Source organism: Buteo buteo, chromosome 2, assembly GCF_964188355.1.
Source record: "Buteo buteo chromosome 2, bButBut1.hap1.1, whole genome shotgun sequence".
Lineage (NCBI taxonomy): Eukaryota > Metazoa > Chordata > Aves > Accipitriformes > Accipitridae > Buteo > Buteo buteo.
In genome coordinates, this window is record NC_134172.1 from 54,318,897 (window position 1) to 54,337,555 (window position 18,659).

Genomic DNA, 18,659 nt, shown 5'->3' on the forward strand with positions numbered 1-18,659 from the left:
AACTAACAAGAAGCATAACCAAGGTTGTCTTTCAGTCTTTAAAAAGTCCTACAAAGAAAGAGCTCTAACAAGTTAAACCAATTCTGAGTCTTGGATCTCAGGCCCAAGAGAAACCTTCAGCCCAATGAAGATGATGATGGAGAAAGAAAAGGCAGTGGCTCAGTGCATGACTTGCCACAGTACACAGCAGAGGCATTAGCAGAAAGAGGCCATTTGTGATTGAAAGCATTAAATCTAGAAATGATTGAGACGGAAAAAAAAATTACGCCCATCTTCTTTTCATTATGAATTCCCAGAGCAGACATGTGCTTTTAGATGTGCGAACAAATATTCTCAGTTCTAGAATTCAAAATATCTTAGTTGGGAACAAGGTAGAGATTTGCTCATCCTCCATCCAAAGAGACATAATTCGTCTTTGCTCTGGATGGGCAATGGTGCTCCACTTACAATCTCGTGATATTACGTTGCACAAAGTCTCCCCATCCTACCTTGAGATTAGAACTATTAGAAGTGGTCAGGCAATTGGACTAAGTGATCATTGTAGTTCCCTTCTAACTCAGCTCAACTCTTCTACTCTATTCTATTCTAATGCTGGAATTCACTCTGCTGCAAACCTCTGAAGCAATCAATCAATCATTCAGGTGACAGACACCTGGCAGAGAAGAGCAAAATCAGAAGTCTTGAGGAGAGCTACTGTCCCATGCCTTTCTCAGTGATAACAGTCAGCAGGAGTGCTTGACAGTATTAACATTGGCCTGTAGCTATAAGAGGAGCAGCAGATTAACCAAAGGTTACCATATTCGTGCAGCGTTCTTAGACTGCCTTTTATTCAATATATAGATCTGACACTGCCTGTCTTCCACATACAGAGGTTGGTCGTCTTTGTGAAAAATGATGTGATCTCTGCAAAATGATTTTACCTTCCAGCAAATGTTCATAGCACGAGAAGCAGTAAAGCACTGGAGTATCATCTGCCACTGATAGATTCTTTCAGGCACCTTTGAATTTAGAAGCACAGGTGATCTCTCTTCTCCGTTAGTTTATACAGACAGGGAGCCCAAGACTGATTTACTAGCAATGATGGACAATCCTGAAAGTCAAATTTTCCACTCAATAGAAAAGCTGTAGAAATTGGTAGCCTCTTCGCAGTATGTTCAAATATTTTACACAACCACATATCCCTTTCCCAAACACAGGCTGCAAGGGCATCCCTTCCTCCAGCGCACCTCCTCCCCCTCCTTCTTCACCGACCTTGCTGTCTGCAGAGGGGTTTCTCTCGCATTCCACTCCCCACTCCCCTGCAGGTTTTCCCTTCTTAAATCTGTTCTCCCAGAGGCACTACCACCGTCGCTGATGGGCTTGGCCTTGGCCACCGGTGGGTCCGACTTGGAGCCGGGGAAGCTTCTAGCAGCTTCTCACAGGAGCTGCCCTTGCAGCTCCTTCCCCACTACCAAAACCCTGCCACACAAACCCAAAACTCTTGTAAAAATATTACCAGTGAAATTTTGGCTTTCAGGCTCAAAAAAAAATTGATTTGAGAGTAAGTCTAATAGCATTTGGCTCTATTAAGTTTCTGAGGAGCCTTCAAAAGTTCTCAAGGAAGAAGGACAGTGAAGAAAGTGTGCTGCGCTCACCATTACCAGTTGGAAACAAGTGCAAAACAGGCTTCCAGACATCCACCCTTCCTCATGGCAGGTTCAGGCGTGTCAGTCAGAACTGTTGGTGCGGGCTGCCCCTGTGCAGAACTAAAATTGCTTTTGGACTATGGGAATTATCTACCTACGGGTCTGAGTATTTCAGTTACAGCACTGACGGGGTCTCCCAGTCAGGCATGTGATAACCTCCACCTTGGTGCTCAGGGAGTTCCTTTCCACAAAGAAGGAAAATACCGTAACATGCTGGCATCAAATTTTATGAAAACCCATAGGCTTAAAAGCAGATGCTAGCAGGCCCTTCACATCATCAAATCCCTAAGTCTATCAGGCTGTATCTATCCAGCACGTTGTTGCAGAAGACCAAGCCAAACCAAACCCTCTGAGTTTAGGAAACACCACTTAAACTTTTTTGCATGTTTACTGAGAGATTAATCAGGCTAGGGAGGAGAGTTGCACTCCCCTACCCACTAGCACTGCCAAGTGCGATGGGAATGCTCAAGTCGCACTTCTCCAACTCACATGAAAAACAAAGTCTGTGCCATCAGCTTAGCACTAAGTCTGCTCTCAAGTGACTTTTTCAGACTGGTAGCTTGCTAAATCTTGTCCTTCCCTTCTCCACCTAGCTTGCGTATCCTGATAGCCTCTTTCAAATTTAGCAGATCCCATTTAACAAATTCATTTTAGTTTCACAGGCTCAGAGTACCATTTTCCCAGGTCTTTCAAAGCAAAAGATACTAGTTAAAGCTATATATATCCAGTGATTTTCTGTATCTAGATGTATTCTGAAGGCAAAGTTATCCATTAAGAACTTATTTTTGCAGCCCTATTATATTATTGCTCCAAGCAAATCATATTAACGTTTTCTTAGTCCCCACAGCATCCGAAGAATTTTCCTGGCAGAAAGTAAATAGTGGTCCCCCTTCATCGCTTTCACTGACTGGTTGCATACGTATAAATAAGAAGCATTGGACTAAGTAACCCAGATGCAAATAATACTAGTTAACGTTCTCATACCTTTAAGAAAAGTCAGATGCACAGATCAGAGTTCTACTTCATATATAAATTTCTTAAACACATTGAGGACTGAAAACATTTAGTTGGTAGTTACATTTAGTTACATTTTGTAACGTAATTTTAAAACTCTGCTATAATTCATCAAATAAATGTATTGGTTAGTGAAAGTACATTGATCAGTGCTTTGATCAGAGTGTAACTCCTGTACTTTAACAGAACTCGTTGTGCAAAATTTTGTTGTCTGGAATAGTTTTGGAAGAGGTCTTTGAGTGAGACTTTCAGAAGTCAGTCTCATTTTGTCAGCCCCCTGAGCGCAACCGAAGGAGTTCAAAATACTAAGTACTTTACCACTGATAAAAAAGTATGAATATACTCAGGAATCTCTGTAGCATAGTCTTTACACTAACTTTTAGGACAGATATAGATATTAGCAGTGATCTCTGCTCTTATCTGTCCTCTCATCATATATTCTCTATGAACAGTAGTAACTATTTCAGCGTCTTGGAGAACTTTGCATTCAGGATAGCTACTATCATACAGTGATTTTCTTTATCTAGCTCTTCAAAATTATTATTTACAAGCTGGAGTCTAATACAGGGGTGTGTTTTGTTTGTTTTTTTTTTCTTTTGGGTCAGTATCATAATCAAAGAAATACTTGTTTATATTCAAGCTGGCTGTAGTTTATATAAGGCATCGTGATGTGGTGTGTTTGACCACATTTACCAATTTTGTGTATCTTACAGAGTCAGTAAATTCCAAAAGCAGATTTGTCATGTTGTTTGGTTAAACACTTTTGCAATATTGCCTCTCTCTCTGTTGTTTTGTTGTTGTTGTTTTGCCAACCTAAGTTACTGGTACACTGGCAGCACAACAGAACTCATATTTGGTAAGAATGTGGCAAAAAATCTGGTTAGCATCTATCCTTAGCCTGTCCTCCTGGCCATATTGAGGGGGTGATATAATTACTGGGTTTAGACAATCACTGTAGATATAACTAGCAGGGAAAGTATCCCTCCCCATCTGTCCAGCCTCCTGACACTAGTAATAAACTAGCAGCCGCTGCACCTCTGTGTCTTTGAGTGACTCAGGCTTTTCCTCTTTGCCAGCTGAGCTTCCTACTTGCATGGACAGCAAACATTGTCTTGATGACTTTCTTGCTTGATGTGTGCTGATTCATTGCTGATGCAACAAGTGCGAAACCTGCAAGTTACTTTCAAAACTGGCCCCTCTCATCAGCACTGCAAACTCACTTCAGTAAAAACAGAGTGGATTACTCTCACAAAGTCTGTCCTTGAAATTTTGTCTGCCTCAATCTCTAGGGGAAGCTTCTCTCCTTTCATGCTAAGTACATCAATTCCATTGGACAGTTTAAAATGCATTAGCCAACCTGCTATGAGTAATTTGGTAATATTTATTTTGGCATTCAATTCCATTTTCTCTCTGTGACCACTTGTCCTGATACTGGAATTCTTCTAATGGGTGTATGAATGAGCCATGTTAAGCACCGTATCTAGATTGTCTAGTGAGGACTTTTTCAAGGCCTACCTTTTCAGAGTGCCAACCAAGCTACCACCATCATGAATAAAATCAGAGAACTGTGCCTTGTCTCTTTAAAGTGTATGCCAATCATAATGCAACCCTAGGGGAAAAAAGGAAACAAACCTTCAACACTCTGAACTGTCAGATCTCAAGCTTGTACTGCAGTTAATCACAAAAGCAAAAAAAAACCCCAGTCTAGTGCAGGATGGTGCTAATTCAGACCTTCCTTCTCCCCATATTTTCTTCCCTTCCTGTCATTTCTATTCCACTTTCCTTGCTTATCCATGGTTCTACTGTCCCCTTGTTTTAGGAGTTTAAAACAATGATGGCTTTACCTCCATGTAAATACAACTGCTGTAAAATACAACATTAAAACTTACTTTCCAAGACTGAAAAATCAGTCCTTATTTTTTATGGTCAGTCCAACTTCTTTTGAATTTGATTCCTGTCTCCCACAGACTATTTTGTTTGCCCTCACTCTCCCCAGCCTTCAGCACACCACGCAGAACTGGCCATGCTGATGCAGCATCCAGCATGACTGACACAAACTCTCCTCTAGTACAACTCACGTATGTTAGCAAGCCAGAAATTTAGTCATGCCTAGGAATGGTATTTGCAAAGTATGTCTACATGGGCAAAATTAATATCAGCGTTGCGATGCCACCCAGCCGACTGAGACACTGTCCCTGCTACACATTAAACCAGTTCCTCAGGCAGTGCTTCTTTGGTGCTTAGCCAGCACTGTTTCATTAGAAGAGCTGTGTCAATGACTTCACTCGTGTCCACTTCAGTAGGATGTGCCATAGTAAGCCATTATTATACTGGGAAATAATTTTTCAAGCACTTACGTGACTAAGGGCCATTAGCTTTGAGAAGGCCAATTTTCAAAAATGGTGTACAGCTGGTGGAACCAGGATGAAAGTGAAGCATTTTGCAGAGCAAAGAAATCTTCTGTTTCTTCCTACTGCTTTGCCATTTCTCTTTCCTTTCCTACGAAGCTACTGCATTTTTTGGGTTGAACTCTTTATACTCATGTAAAGGATAAGAACTTTTTATGACCTCATTTGACTGGCTTTAAATGTTATCATGGTTTAACACCAGCCAGCCAACTAAGCACCACACAGCCACTTGTTCACTCCCCCGCAGTGGGATCAGGGAGAGAATCAGAAGAGTAGAAGTGAGAAAACTCATGGGTTGAGATAAAGACAGTTTAATACGTAAAGCAAAAATCATGTGCACAAGCAGAGCAAAACAAGGAATTCATTCACCACTTCCCATCAGCAGGCAGGTGTTCAGCCGTCTCCAGGAAAGCAGGGCTCCATCATGCATAACCATTACTTGGGAAGACAAACGCCATCACTCCAAACATCCCCAACTTCCTTCTTCCCCCAGCTTTATATGCTGAGCATGACATCATATGGTCTGGGATATGCCTGTGGTCAGTTGGGGCTGGCTATCCCAGCTGTGTCCCCTCCCAACTTCTTGTGCCCCCCCCAGCCTGCTCACTGGTGAGGTGGGGTAAGAAGCAAAAAAGGCCTTGACGCTGTGTAAGCACTGCTCAGCAGTAACGAAAACATCTCTGTGTTATCAACACTGTTTTCAGCACAAATCCAAAACATTGCCCTATACTAGCTACTATGAAGAAAATTAACTCTATCCCAGCCAAAACCAGCACAAATGTCCTCTGGTGTAATTCAGATCAGAAACTGAATTCATCTCAGCAGGGAAAATCAGCATGGTTTGTTAGAGTACAGTGCAGAGAACCTCAACACAGCACAATACCAAGGATATGCAAACCTTGTCCTTTTCCTTTACAACACAGCTCCAGCAATACAATTCCACAGCCCTCAGGAATAAATAAGGCAGGACTGACTCCACAACATTACTTTTCTGAAACCTGTCTTGATTTTGGTATGATTTTGTATCATCAATTTCATACTGTTACAAAGAGAAATTAACTGCCCCACTTGCAATCCACATAAATGTGACGCGGATATTCCAAGTTTATATTTTACAATCATAAAGTTTCCTACACTAGGTATTTTTGCTTAAATTTGTTCATAGATTGCAAACACGTTCATGTAACTACTTATCCCTAAATGAGACCAAATACCTTCACGCATCTTCCAACCAGCTCGCAGCTGAACAACAAAACCTTCTCTTTCAATTTCTGCCCTGTTCTTCTCTCTGCAGTGTTGTTTTCTAAGTTTTCTTACTAATCTGAAATTCACCATTACAAAGATTTCCAACTATGTTCTTAATGACAGCAGCACTTTAATCGCCATCGAAGTTTGCAATGCAATGTCCACCTCGAGGTAATGACTCTCGATGCAAATCATTCAGAGGAGAGCCTCGCAGCTTAGTTTTAACACTTGCTCGACAAGGAGACGCTGTTATTGCGCAGCTTAACGCACATCCACGCGGGCTCCGAGACTAGGTATGGTGCAGCTCAGTACGTCGAGGGCACGCTAGAAGCCCACGTTTCTCATAAATACAAAGGACTAACTTGGGGGGGAGTCGGAGCGATGACCCCGCAGGCAGGGCAGGGGCCTGGCGGCCGAGGAGATGCCGGTCTGCCGGCCGCCCCCCGCGCCACCGACCTCCCGCCCCAGCGGGCTCAAGCCGGCGGCCAGGCTCCGCGAAGGGGCCGAGCTCCCCAGCCCCGCCGACCCCTGCCGGCGGCCTCAGCGCGGCTGGGCCAGGCCCCGACCTGCCGCGGCTCTCCTCCTAGGCAGCCAAGGCCGGGAACGGCCGAGGAGCCGGCGGCGGCCGGGCTCGGGTCAGCCCGAGCTGTCCCGGCCCTGCCGGGCCGGCGGGGAGAGGCCCCGCGGCGCTGCCGCCTCGGCCCCCGGAGGGAGGCTCCGCAGCGCCCCTCGCCCGCCTTGAGGGAAGAGGCGGCAGCGGACGGTCCCTCCGGGCGCGGACAGCCGCAGGCCCGAGCCCCACTGCGCCGCCCCGCACGCCGCGGGGCCTCCCCGCGCCGTGAGCCGAGGCGGGCCGGGCCGGGCCGCGCCGGGGCGGAGCGGGGCGGGCGGAGAGGGGCGGCGCCTCCGCGCTCTCCGGGCCGCGCTGGGGGGGAGGCGGTGGCAGATCCGGGCCTGGCGGAGGCGGAAGGGGCGGGCGGACGCGGCCTGACTCTGCGGGACGCGCGATGCTGGTGAGTGCGGGGAGGCCGCGGCGTTGTGTCGCAGCGAGGCCGGGCCGGGCCGGGCCCGGGCCCGGCCCCGGCGGAGGCGGCCCCGCTGGGCCGAGGCTGCGCGGGCCTGGCGGAGCGGGACCCGGCACTGAGTCACGCCGCGGGGAGCGGCGGAAGGGGAGGCTGGGCCCGGCCCGGCCTGCTCGCCCGCCTTTATTCTCCCGGGCGCGCACCTGGCTCCGGAGGGAGGGAGGCGGCGGGAGCGGCCGTCCGGCCCGCTCGCAGATCCGGCCTCAGGAGCCGCGGGCCCGGTTGCGAGCGGGGAGGCCGCTAACTGCGCACTCGAAATGCATCTTCCCCATTGGGGCGCGGGAGCCCACCCCGCCGGCTACCCGGCTCCTCTGGCCCCGCCGGCCGGCCGGCCGCCCTGCCCGCTCCCTCCCTCCCTCCCCGTGCCGGCCCGGCCCTCCCTTCCGCCTCCCTGCCGCCTCCCTGCCCTCCCCCGTGACCGCGGCCCCCGCATGGCCGGGACCGCCTCGGTGGCTGCCCCTGCCTTTTCCTCCCGCCCCGCGGGCTCTTAGACCCCGGCCCTTCGGGCCTGTCCACCCGCAGCCCCGCGCCCTCGCCCTGCCCCGCGGCCCCCGGGACTGCCCACCACAGCCACCCCGGGCCCTGCGCGTCCCAGGCCTGTGCTCTTTTATCCCCGTGAGCTTTTCTCACTGGCCACTGTTTTAAGGTGTCCACCTGCCTTCCGTCCTCCCCATCTTTCTCTATGCCGCCTCCTTTCACGCTCTTGTATGGCAGCTATCCCCAGAGCCTTGGCAGTGCTCTGGTCTGCCTAGGAGCTTTTGATTGTGCCTAGAGAAATTCCCCCATGTCCCCAATACCACCGTGGCTGCTGGGGGATATTTCCCACAGCTCCTCCTTGTCACCTTCTCCAGGTTTCTCCGTCAAGGACTGCGCACCAGGCTTCCCCTTGTTGCCACCTACTGTTGTGGCTTACCAGAGAAGGTGCCCCTGTAACCTTTTATCTGTCTGTCTGTTTGTGCGTTTATTGCCTCCGTCCAGATGACTAGTCCTGCAGTTTTTTGTCATTGCAAATAATCACCTCATTTGTTTCCCAGTAATTTTTGCCACTGAAAGCTAACTGTGTCCTTACTGGGATTCTTTTCCCGTCCTTCTTATTTCCTCTTCAAATTATATTCCATCACCATTGTTATCCCCCTATTACCTTTCTCCTTTCAGTTTTCTTCCTCCCAGTAGCTGTTTTCCTTCACCACGTTTTTTTGTTCTTCTGATCTTCTTTTCCTGTCATCAAAACCTTCCTTGTGATCTCACCTAATACTCTTTCCTTTCCACATACTCCTTTCCTTTGTAGACTTACATGCTGTCTCCCCCACTTTGTATTTAAATCTTCCAGATGTGCCTTTGAGGAGAATGAAATTTAACCCTAGGTTATCTGTGTACTTGTCAGCACTAAGAGGACACAGATTACTTGTTTTACCTTATTTTGTTTTCATTTGTTTTGTTACTGACTTCCTCAACAACCTTTCCCCCAGTATATGTGTTCATATATAATCAAATACCTACCACCTAATACACACACATACCCTGATGCTAGTCTGGGGGAGAAAGTCTGTTTTGGAAACTCTTTTGGCAAGACTAGGAAGAATGGTCTGTGGGGACGAGAAATACCTAGTGGCCATGTAACTTAAATTAGGCCAAATTTGGTTTGTAATAACATATTGTGAATGGTTGATGTGGAGGGTGTTTGGGATGCATCTTCTTTGGGGAAGTAGTAAGATACTTTGCAGGTACCATGGTGCATAGTTTTTACTCCAGAGATGCTCACAGTGAACCTCTGTAATGTTGTGTATTGATGGTTAGGTATCTGTGTTGCATTGACACTTTGTGTCTCTGCTGATGACTCTACTAGAAAGAAGTCTTTTCCTTCAGCTTTGTGACTTCTCTTGTTTTTCAGTATTTGTTGCCCAGCTTCTTATTTTACATCTCTCTTAGTTGCTTTGCTTCTTAAGATTGGTTACATTTCACAGTCACATCATCACCATATATTTGAGGTGCAGTTGAAACACTGGATGTAGTTGTCCCATGGAGACATGGGGAACACATTTGATCTCGGGAGTAATTTATACACCTAACACTAGAATCCAGGTTCAGTGCCTAGTGTTAACAGCTTCTTGTTTTCGCAGCTGAGTACATGCAGATCCTAGTAACTTGACAACAGCTTAGAGCAACTGAACTAGGCTTCTGATCTGAATTGCCACCCTGGAAGGAAACCCTCCATCGCCTATCCAGGAATCATGCAGAGAAGTTTCTTAGTTTAGGCACCTAAATTAAGCATATGCACCCTGCTCCTTGGCTGTCAAAATAGTTATGCTGGTTTAACTAAATGATTATTCTTCCACCTTAATCCTTTTTCCACTGGTTTGAACTTCACTTATAACTTGGGCCTCTTACTTAGACTGTTGGCATGAGAAAATTGCATTGCTTTAATTTAAATAATTTAATTTAAGCTAAATTGAGTCACACCTTTATTTGGATTCTGATTTGGGGGTGGCTTTTTTGAGTTTAGCTTAGTCTTGGTGCAAGGTCTTAAATTTTAGGTGCATTGTTATGAAAACAATACTGAGTCCTTTGAGAAAGTTATTTCAGATATTCAGCTTAAAAATGTTTTCTTATAACTTACATGTTAAGATCTTTGAGTACTGCTTTTCATCTGTTGTGTTTCTCAAGTAGTGCCTAGTGTTGTGTAGTCACAGATATTTCGGTAGGGCCCAGCTTAATGATGAGTCACATCCTGGGTGTCCATGGTTGTGTGAATTGGATATACCTGGAGTCTTCTATCTTGGCATTGAAGTTTTGTTTTTTGGTTTGCTTTTTTTTGTTGTTGTTTTTTGTGGTTTTTTTTAAATTCTTCATGGATGAAACAGCTATAAAGATGTCCTACTTGCATTTATACCACTCTCAACATCAAAAATTTGTATCATGAATGTTAAGTGAGGGGGTTGTAATAAGAGGTGTTACGGGTAGATACCAATGTCATGTGTACTACGCTTTTCAACCAGGATTTTCTAACTTGACAAGGGCAGAATCAAATTAGAGTGTAAGGTGGCTGGATCAGTGCTGCTGTTCAACAGAATGGCTACGCTGTTGTACTTCCCATGCTGTACAACGCTGTTGTACTTCCCATGCTGTACAACAGGGTCTGTCTGTGTGCATCAGGAGGAAAACAGAGTAGGTGTCCCACTTGGATGAGTGTGCCAGGAGGACATGCACAGCAGTCCCAGCAGACTGCAGGTTGATAGAGCCTTCCTGCTGCACAGAGCCAGAAGAAAGAAGAGTGTGTAAAATTTGGCCTTGGAAGTTGTGCATGTGCTTTAGGAATGTGTGAACTTGCTTTAAACAGACTGCTTAGGTGCCAGCATTGTTTTTTTGGCAAGAGTAAACTAATAAAAACTTTTTAATTACTGTATTTTCAAGATAATCTCCATATAAAGAAGTGGTTGTTGTTGGAACCAACATTTAGAGGCCTAGGTAAAAGTTGTAACCTATACAGCGTGCAAATTTAAACTATTATTATTTTTAATTTGTCACGGAGACCACTGAGTTTCCCTTACTTGTTAAAGGGCAAATTTCAGTAAGGAAAAGGCAGGAAAATTAGAAAGCTGTTGAGCTTGTCTACATAAGTAACTTGCTATTTTATTATAAGAATTGTAGGCTTTTCAATGGAAGAACTACTACAGATCGACTATTGATGTTTCTACAACACCGCAGTTCAGACCTGTTACAGGCATGACTAAGTGACTTGGTAATAAAAGCGTCCTGAGCTGATGTGCCCCACTGTAGTGCTGTAACTTGTAGCCTTTAATATAACTACAGAGATAGAACATTGTCAGATTTAAACACTTGTTGCATCATCCAGCATGAGTAGTTATATGAAGTTAAATCAGGGAATAGTTGCAGCACAGCTGCTGGGAAAAGCACTGGTTTAGGAAATAATGTGTTAGGAAATAATTATCCAGTGGGTAATTTTCTGACAGTTTTCTTTTTACCCACAGAACCTCTGATGCCACAACAGTGAACTGCTTTATGTTGCTACCTCACCTCTTCTTATAAATGATACAGGTCAAAATCAAATATATTTTTTTAAAATAAACCAAACATTTATTACATTCCACTTTATTTAATGTAACATTTTTCAAATCCCTCTTCGTCTGTGAAACTTGAAAAAAATGAATGAAGGCTACTGTGAGAATAGGAAAACATTAATTCCATTTTGTACTTCAGGAAACTGGTATAGAGTCATATGTATTTTGCCAGAGTTGGGATTTCTTGTACTTTATCCTCAAGATTGCCCTACCTTCTTTGCCAATTGTATCCTGCACTTGTAAACAGAAGCATGACCAGCAGGTTGAGGGAGGTGATTCTCACCCTCTATCCTGCTCTCATGAGGCCCCAGCTGCAGTACTGCATCCAGCTCTGGGGCCCCCAGCACAAGAAAGACATGGACCTGTTAGAGCATGTCCAGGGGAGGGCCTCAGAAATGATCAGAGAGATGGAACACCTCTTCTGTGAAGAAAGGCTGAGAGAGTTAGGGTTGTTCATCCTGGAGAAGAGAAGGCTTCTGGGAGACTTTATTGCCACCCTTCAATACTTGAAGTGAGCTTATAAGAAAGATGATGAGAGACTTTTTACCAGGGTATGTGGTGACAGGACAAGGGGCAATGGTTTTAAAACTGAAAGAGGGTAGATTTAGATTAGATTAGATGTAAGGAAGAAATTCTTCACTGTGAGGGTGGTGAGGCACTGGAACAGGTTGTCCAGAGAGGTTGTGCATGCCCCATCCCTGGAAGTGTTCAAAGCCAGGCTGGATGGGGCTTTGAGCAACCTGGTCTAGTGGAAGGTGTCCCTGCCCATGGCAGGGGGGGTTGGACTAGGTGATCTTTAGGTCCCTTCCAACCCAAACCATTCTATGATTCTTGAATAAACAGTATAACTTTAATGTGATGTTCTTCCAAAAACTCAGGAAAAATTAGTGTTATCTCCTTTTCTTCCCCTTTTGATTGTTCTGGTTTTGGAGTCAGAAGGTTCACTGCTGTAGCTTGGTCTAGCCAGGTATGAGGCACTGCTTGACATCAGTACTAAAACTAAAGGATCAAATACATTTTCTTTGAGGTCTTTGTAGTTATGCACTAGATTAGAATATCAGGGCGATACCATTGACTTCTGTTTTTCTTTAAATTGTAAGTACATAAAGGTGATGTAAAACGCTTCTGGTCTTTGGATTTCATTAGATTTGCTCTAGTTAATGTTGCTGTATGTCTCAAACTTGGTGTTGGTGTGGAGGAGAAATGGAAACTTTTTATTCACACACAGGATGGTGAGGATCATGATGATAGAAAGTTTTTGCAGTGTGGGCAGCTTCTTACTCTGCTCTGGTAATGTACTGATCTTTTGAAGACATGCACATGCTTCTTCCATTTTCATGGAGATACTGGTGGTTTTGCTACTGGGACTCAGAAGTATTCAATTCATTAATATACAAGGTAGACAGAAGTTAATTTTTTAAATTTAAAGCGGGGAGCTACAAGAATTTGGGTTATTAGGAATGCAGTTTTAGCCATAGCTGAACTCAGAAACTTCTTCTTTCTATTTTTAATTTTCATCTGATGTAGCTTGGCTTTTTGTTGCTCTGTGTGTTTAAGATTGGACAATATCTTAATGTGGATTAGAGTTCAGAAGTAAGGCTGCTGGTGTGACCTTAGTTCACCCTCTTTTGCTCTCTAATTTAAACTTAATTTCTTATGTAAATTTGCAAGCTCCTCTAGTCTCACAGCAATGGAGACTGTCCTCTGGAAGTTTTATCTAAAGTTTGGAGGACTGAATTGAGGGGAAAAAAAGAGAGTTGTAGGAAATATAGGAAATGTACTTAATGTAGACCTGATTTAAAAAAAAAAAAAAGAGGCAGCAGCTTTCACAGGGTAGTGATTTTGTCATATGCAAAAAATGAATGTGAGTAGCTGCAACAGCCCTTGATTTGTAGACTGTTTTTACTATATGATAGTTGCAATCCTCATCATTTCTGAATGAAACATCAGCATGAAGGTGAATATAGGAGGAAGCTCTTCAGTATTTAAGCCATGCTTTTGTGGTATATTTGAACATCTGAAAATGTCAGACTGTTTGCAAGACGAATCGGTGTGACCATAATCTTTATTTATAAATTGAAGTGGCAAACTGCATTGCCTTGATCAGTTGAGCTCTTGCAAAAGTAACAAGATGGAAGACACTGTAGAATTAGCAAGCTGTTGCGAAGAGATTCCAGCCAGAATTGTTTTTCGCTTGTTAACGTTAGTACTTTTTAAAGTTACTGATAAGAATCACCACCTTCCAAGAGCATGAGAAAACTTTGTATGGAAACATTATTACAGGTGAAAAATTCCTGTTTGTGTCTAACAGGTCAGTATGAAAGTGTATGTTGTGGGGCACTAAGTGCTGTTATAATGGAGGGGGATTTGTATCGGGGTTCAGAGGCTTGCCCTGTGGGTTCTGACGGAAATCATGCTGTGTCTGAAGTGGACTGTAAGACCATACCAGGATTTTCTTGGTGGACACCAGTAGCATCATGGTGGTTTAGGTTATTAAGTTGGATTTAGTTAAAGTTTTGATGGCTGGTTAGAGCTTTTAGGAAAGCAGTTATGTTGAAGAATTATCCTTAGTGGATCATTAAGGTCTCTAAACTGGCCCAAGGTATTTCAGAGTTTCCTTCTGTGTTCGTTCTTGCTAAATTGCATTTGATATGATTCCCCACTGCCACTTTTTTTTTTTCTGTTTTTATTTCCTTGCTTTCTGAAAAAAAACAAGGTATATTGTTCTGTCTTCTGCTTGGTATGTTGGGTATCTAGCATTGTGTTCTCATGACTTGTCCTCCCTCGTTTTCATTTTCTGCATCTTCCTGGCTGATTCAAGAAATGCATCTTCATGCGCATTGTCCTTATGTATATTTGATTTTTGTTGTTTAGTTTTGTTTGTTTGTTTTTGTTGTTTTTTTGCAGGTTGTATCTATATATGATTTAAGCCAGAGGGAGTGGGAATACTCAAGGCCCTTTGTCTTGTGTAAACCTTTCTTCCTCCTCTTCAGCGTGCTTGTATGTTGACTTGATTCTCTCTGCACGCAGTGTTGCTCTTTTCCTAGTCTGCAGCCTTCCTTTTTCCAAGATGTAAGAGCTGAGCATAATCAGCGTTTTAAGAACCCATGAAGCTTATTACTGCAGGCTCAGTTAAAAAACACTGCAGGTTCTGCATCCTGTTTGTAGCACAGGAAAACCTGAGACCTCAGGTTAGAAAGGACATTTCAGTTTAGAAGTAGTGTGCAAACTTTGTCCATAAGGATTACTTGAACAGCAAAGAAGTGAACTCTTATAGATGGCCAAATGAAACCTGAAAAGTTTTACCTGTAGAGTAGTAAGGATATAGTCCCTTATGTTATTTGCAAAGTTGATGTTGTTGCAGTCAGACTACTGTGAAACTTTACTTGTTGGCAGGATTGTTAATATTGACCAAAGTTTACTTCAGCTGCAAATGTGGAAGGGAGAGTTTGCTTGTACAGGTACTTCGGCAAACCTTGTCTAGTCTAGACCTAGTCTCTGTTCATTAGGCAGCATGTATATGGAGGTTTTTTTGTTTTGTATTAGCTATTGCATTACTGTAGTGAGATCTCTGTCAAAAGTTGCAGGAACTGTGCTCAAGGAAGACAAGGGTAAAGCTGAAATCAAGAAGTAAAGGAAGAATGTTAAAAAACTGATAAAAGAATAGGCAAAGAGAAGTGAAAAAGCGGCACGCTCAAACTTGCTTGATACTCTTCTGAGGAATAGTCATTTGTGTTTTGGAAAAAGCTTTGTAATTGGGCATCCAAATTAAAACCATGTCAGTTACAAAGGCTTTTAGCGGACATGATCATGCATAATTTTAAGTAAATAAGACAGGTGTAAAAACTGTACTTCCAAGTTACTTACATATATTATGTTTAAATTTGAAAATAAAGGTGAATTTCAAGTGTCTTTCTAGCTGTGAAGAACACATCCAGGCTTTTGTTTTATTTTTTCAGCTGGCAACTGTATCATTGGCACATGAAGTAATGTAGGGGTGTATTCCTTATAGCGCTTTCGACATCATTGGTCAGAGCTGTAACACATAGAGGAGGGGATGTGGGAAGAACACTGAAGCCCTGAATGAAGGCGTTGTCAGAGAGGTAAAGTAACAACTACTCAAACTTTACACCAAATTTACACAACTTGGTATTAAACTACTGGCAAATTAAGCATACTTCTACTCTAAACTACTTTTTTTGTAAAAAATGCTGTTCAGAATGCTTTTAACCACCCAAAGACAACTTTTGGAAGGGAGGAGTGTATGCATGTATATACATCTGCCTTTTTCTCATAATGAGATGAACTGAATTTAACTCTCTTGAAAATAAGATGAGCTAAAGCTTTTCACACTACATGAAACTCAGTGTTTTGTAATAATACAGAGGAAGTGAACATTATAATTTGCATAATTTGTCTCTTAAATATCTTTGATATTGAAAAGGGAGAAAAGATTGTAATATTTCTCTTCTGTTACTGATATGATTTCTGGAATAACCATTTTTTTACAATAGCTGTGGTTTCATTTTGCTGGGGCACAGTGGAAATGTTTGCTATAGACAGATTCTCCAGATCTTGATTAATTACACATTTGTAGCATGTAAAGTGCTAAGGACATTATGCTTGGTCCTAGTCTTGCTTTAAGGATTGGGTCACTTTACATGCATAAGCTGTGTGCCTAGTTTATAGTCTATTTAGTGACCTAAAATACTTCTGGACAGAAATGTCAGTGCTATAAAATCTTGCATGCCAGACCATGGCTCAACTAAGCTGTTACATTATAGTTTTGAGCTCATAATGGTAACCTCAACTGAAGTCAAGTAAACACAAAATAATTAATTTGCAGGTGCATGGCTATAAAAAGTCTTTGAAATCAAAAATCGTGAGTGCAAGTGATTATAGGGACAGAACAGAATTATTTCTCTTGTCTCTTTCCACTCCATCAAACATAAATGTGTGCTAGAATGGAGGTTGCGTCCTTTAAGATTCAAGAGATGTTTTTTTAACCTGGAAAAAATTTTCCAAGAAATAGCTTATAAATTGTAAAGGCAAAGAAGTAAAAGGTGAAAGCAAAGAGAATTTTTAAATGTCTCCCCACCCTGCCTCAGTGCTTATATCTGATTAATCATGTAGATTGTATCTTACAGGCTAACTAGCAGTGGAGGGAGGTATATTGTTCTCAGCTCTGTACTTTGCATTTACATGCCTTTTCAAAAGGTGTGTGTTTGCATGACTTCAAGAGGAATCTTAAGCCTGGTTTGTAGGATGGATCATTTGCAGTGTCCTATCTGTGAAACTGTCAGTGTTTGGTAAGAGAGGTTATATGAATAATAAATTGACTTACTGGTTATGAGAGGGGATTGGTTTATTTTTTGGTAGGTTTTGTATCAAGCTGAACACTGGAAGCAATAGATGTGCCTTTGGATGCTTGTTATAAGGCAAAAACTTGCCAAATATTTTGATGGTAATACTTTAGGGTCACTTCAACTATAGCAATTTTGAAATTTATGTGAGCTAGAATATAAACCAGCATCCAATATCTTGTTTTTAAAATAGCATAAGAACAAGAAAACAGCTTGCGTTAGAGCAAAGGTAGTGTTTAATGTGCTGTTGTTTTAGTTTTTTGAAAATGTTTTTTATGTGCTTGTGTCGTGTGGCGTTGGTTCAGTCAGTATTGTGTACCTTGGGTAAATAACCTTAATAGTTGCCTTGGCTCAGTGTGGAGGTAGCAGAGACTTTGGGGGAGTAAAACTGTTGGGAACCTTACTGAGTGTTGCTGTTTGAATACGAGAGCATCTGTTGAATTTCTGGATCAGACTTGCTGAAGTACAGCAACAGGAGAGCAGGATGAAGTAAGTTAGAGGAGTCAAGGTGCAAAAATGGGGAGGAAAGAGTTTGGAAAAGGAATTTCATCTTGCATTTTTAAGTGTGTGGCTGTATTAAACACTCCTTTTTCTTGTCTTTTGAAGCCAAAGATTAAACATTTATTATGCTTTATCCTTTCAGCTCAGAGCGCTGATACTTTGCTTGTAATGGCCATTTAAGTGAACGTGGTCACTGCACCCATTTTTACAAAAGTTGTCAAACTGCAGCCAATGTCCAAATGAACTTGTACTGCAATTTTGTTACTGGGAAACTTGAATTCAGTTTTAGAAAATGGGGCAGTGTACAGAGGTGAAATTCTGATTTTTAATACATACTCATAAACTTTGGAAACCTCGTAAGACTAAAGGTCATTCCACCATAGCTTATTAGTGAAACGTGCTCCTCTTCCCTAATGTTTTTGGTTTTAGTATGATTAAATCTGGTCACTTTAGCTCACGCTATTAGGCGTGACAAGAATGTTCTCCTCATACTTGGAAATTACTAAGTCTAGGTCCTGTGCCTCTCTACTATGTCTTTAAAAAAAGACTATCTGAGCTCTCGGGTCAGCTGGAAAACCTTGCTTTGGACCTGTAAGTTCTTACTGGGCCAAGAAGCTGACAACTTCAAATTCTATCTGTAATTATTGAAGCTATCTTGAAATTTGTAGTGTAGAAATAAGTGGTTGTGGGAGAACAACAGGTGATGCATAGGCCTTGGAGCTGTGAAGCTGAAAGTTCCAGCTATGAAGCTCCAGCAGTTGGCTTGAGATGCTGTAAATCTGGTGGGTTTTATTATGTTTTTTAGCTAAAAGTGGGGTTAACTTTCAGATTTTCTTATAGTCCTCATTCAGCACAGACATCGTTTTCCTCAGATGGCATATCTAAAAGAAGTACCATTTATTATTAGGGGATCAGTAAAAGCAAAACCACTGTTTTCCAATGTGATGCATTTCCTTGCATATGAGGTGTGTCATGTTGTGTCCCCCCCAGTAATGAAAATTAGGGAAATGCATTTCCCCCTGTCCTTCAAGGCTGTTGTTCTAAAGTTTTGGCAGAAATATTACCTCCTTTTGACAACTGGCATGGGCAGAAATGATAGTTTTGACAGTGTTTTAATGGCAGTGTTTGAATGGAGGGTTGAAAGATAGGATGGTGTTGTATCAAATTGTGTCTATATCAGCTGGAAACTGCAGAGGTAATTTTTTTTTTTTCATGTAAATATAGCTGATCCTGAATATGTAATGAAGTCTGGGTTCTCTGGTCCAGATCTACAGAGCAGATG

The 18,659-nt window shown here is 42.8% G+C and overlaps 1 protein-coding gene across 2 annotated transcripts in view; it reads left to right on the forward strand.

Moving 5' to 3' along the window:
* The first annotated feature begins 7,207 nt into the window (after window positions 1-7,207).
* Window positions 7,208-18,659, forward strand: part of CUL1 (cullin 1) — a 54,045-nt gene continuing 42,593 nt past the window's right edge. The window contains exons 1-2 of one of the 2 annotated variants that reach the window (XM_075054771.1): window positions 7,316-7,365; window positions 15,473-15,616. The gene's annotated coding sequence lies outside the window, so the exon portion shown is untranslated. Of the gene's footprint in view, window positions 7,366-15,472; window positions 15,617-18,659 lie in introns of both variants that reach the window. The other variant, XM_075054765.1, reaches the window with a different exon arrangement.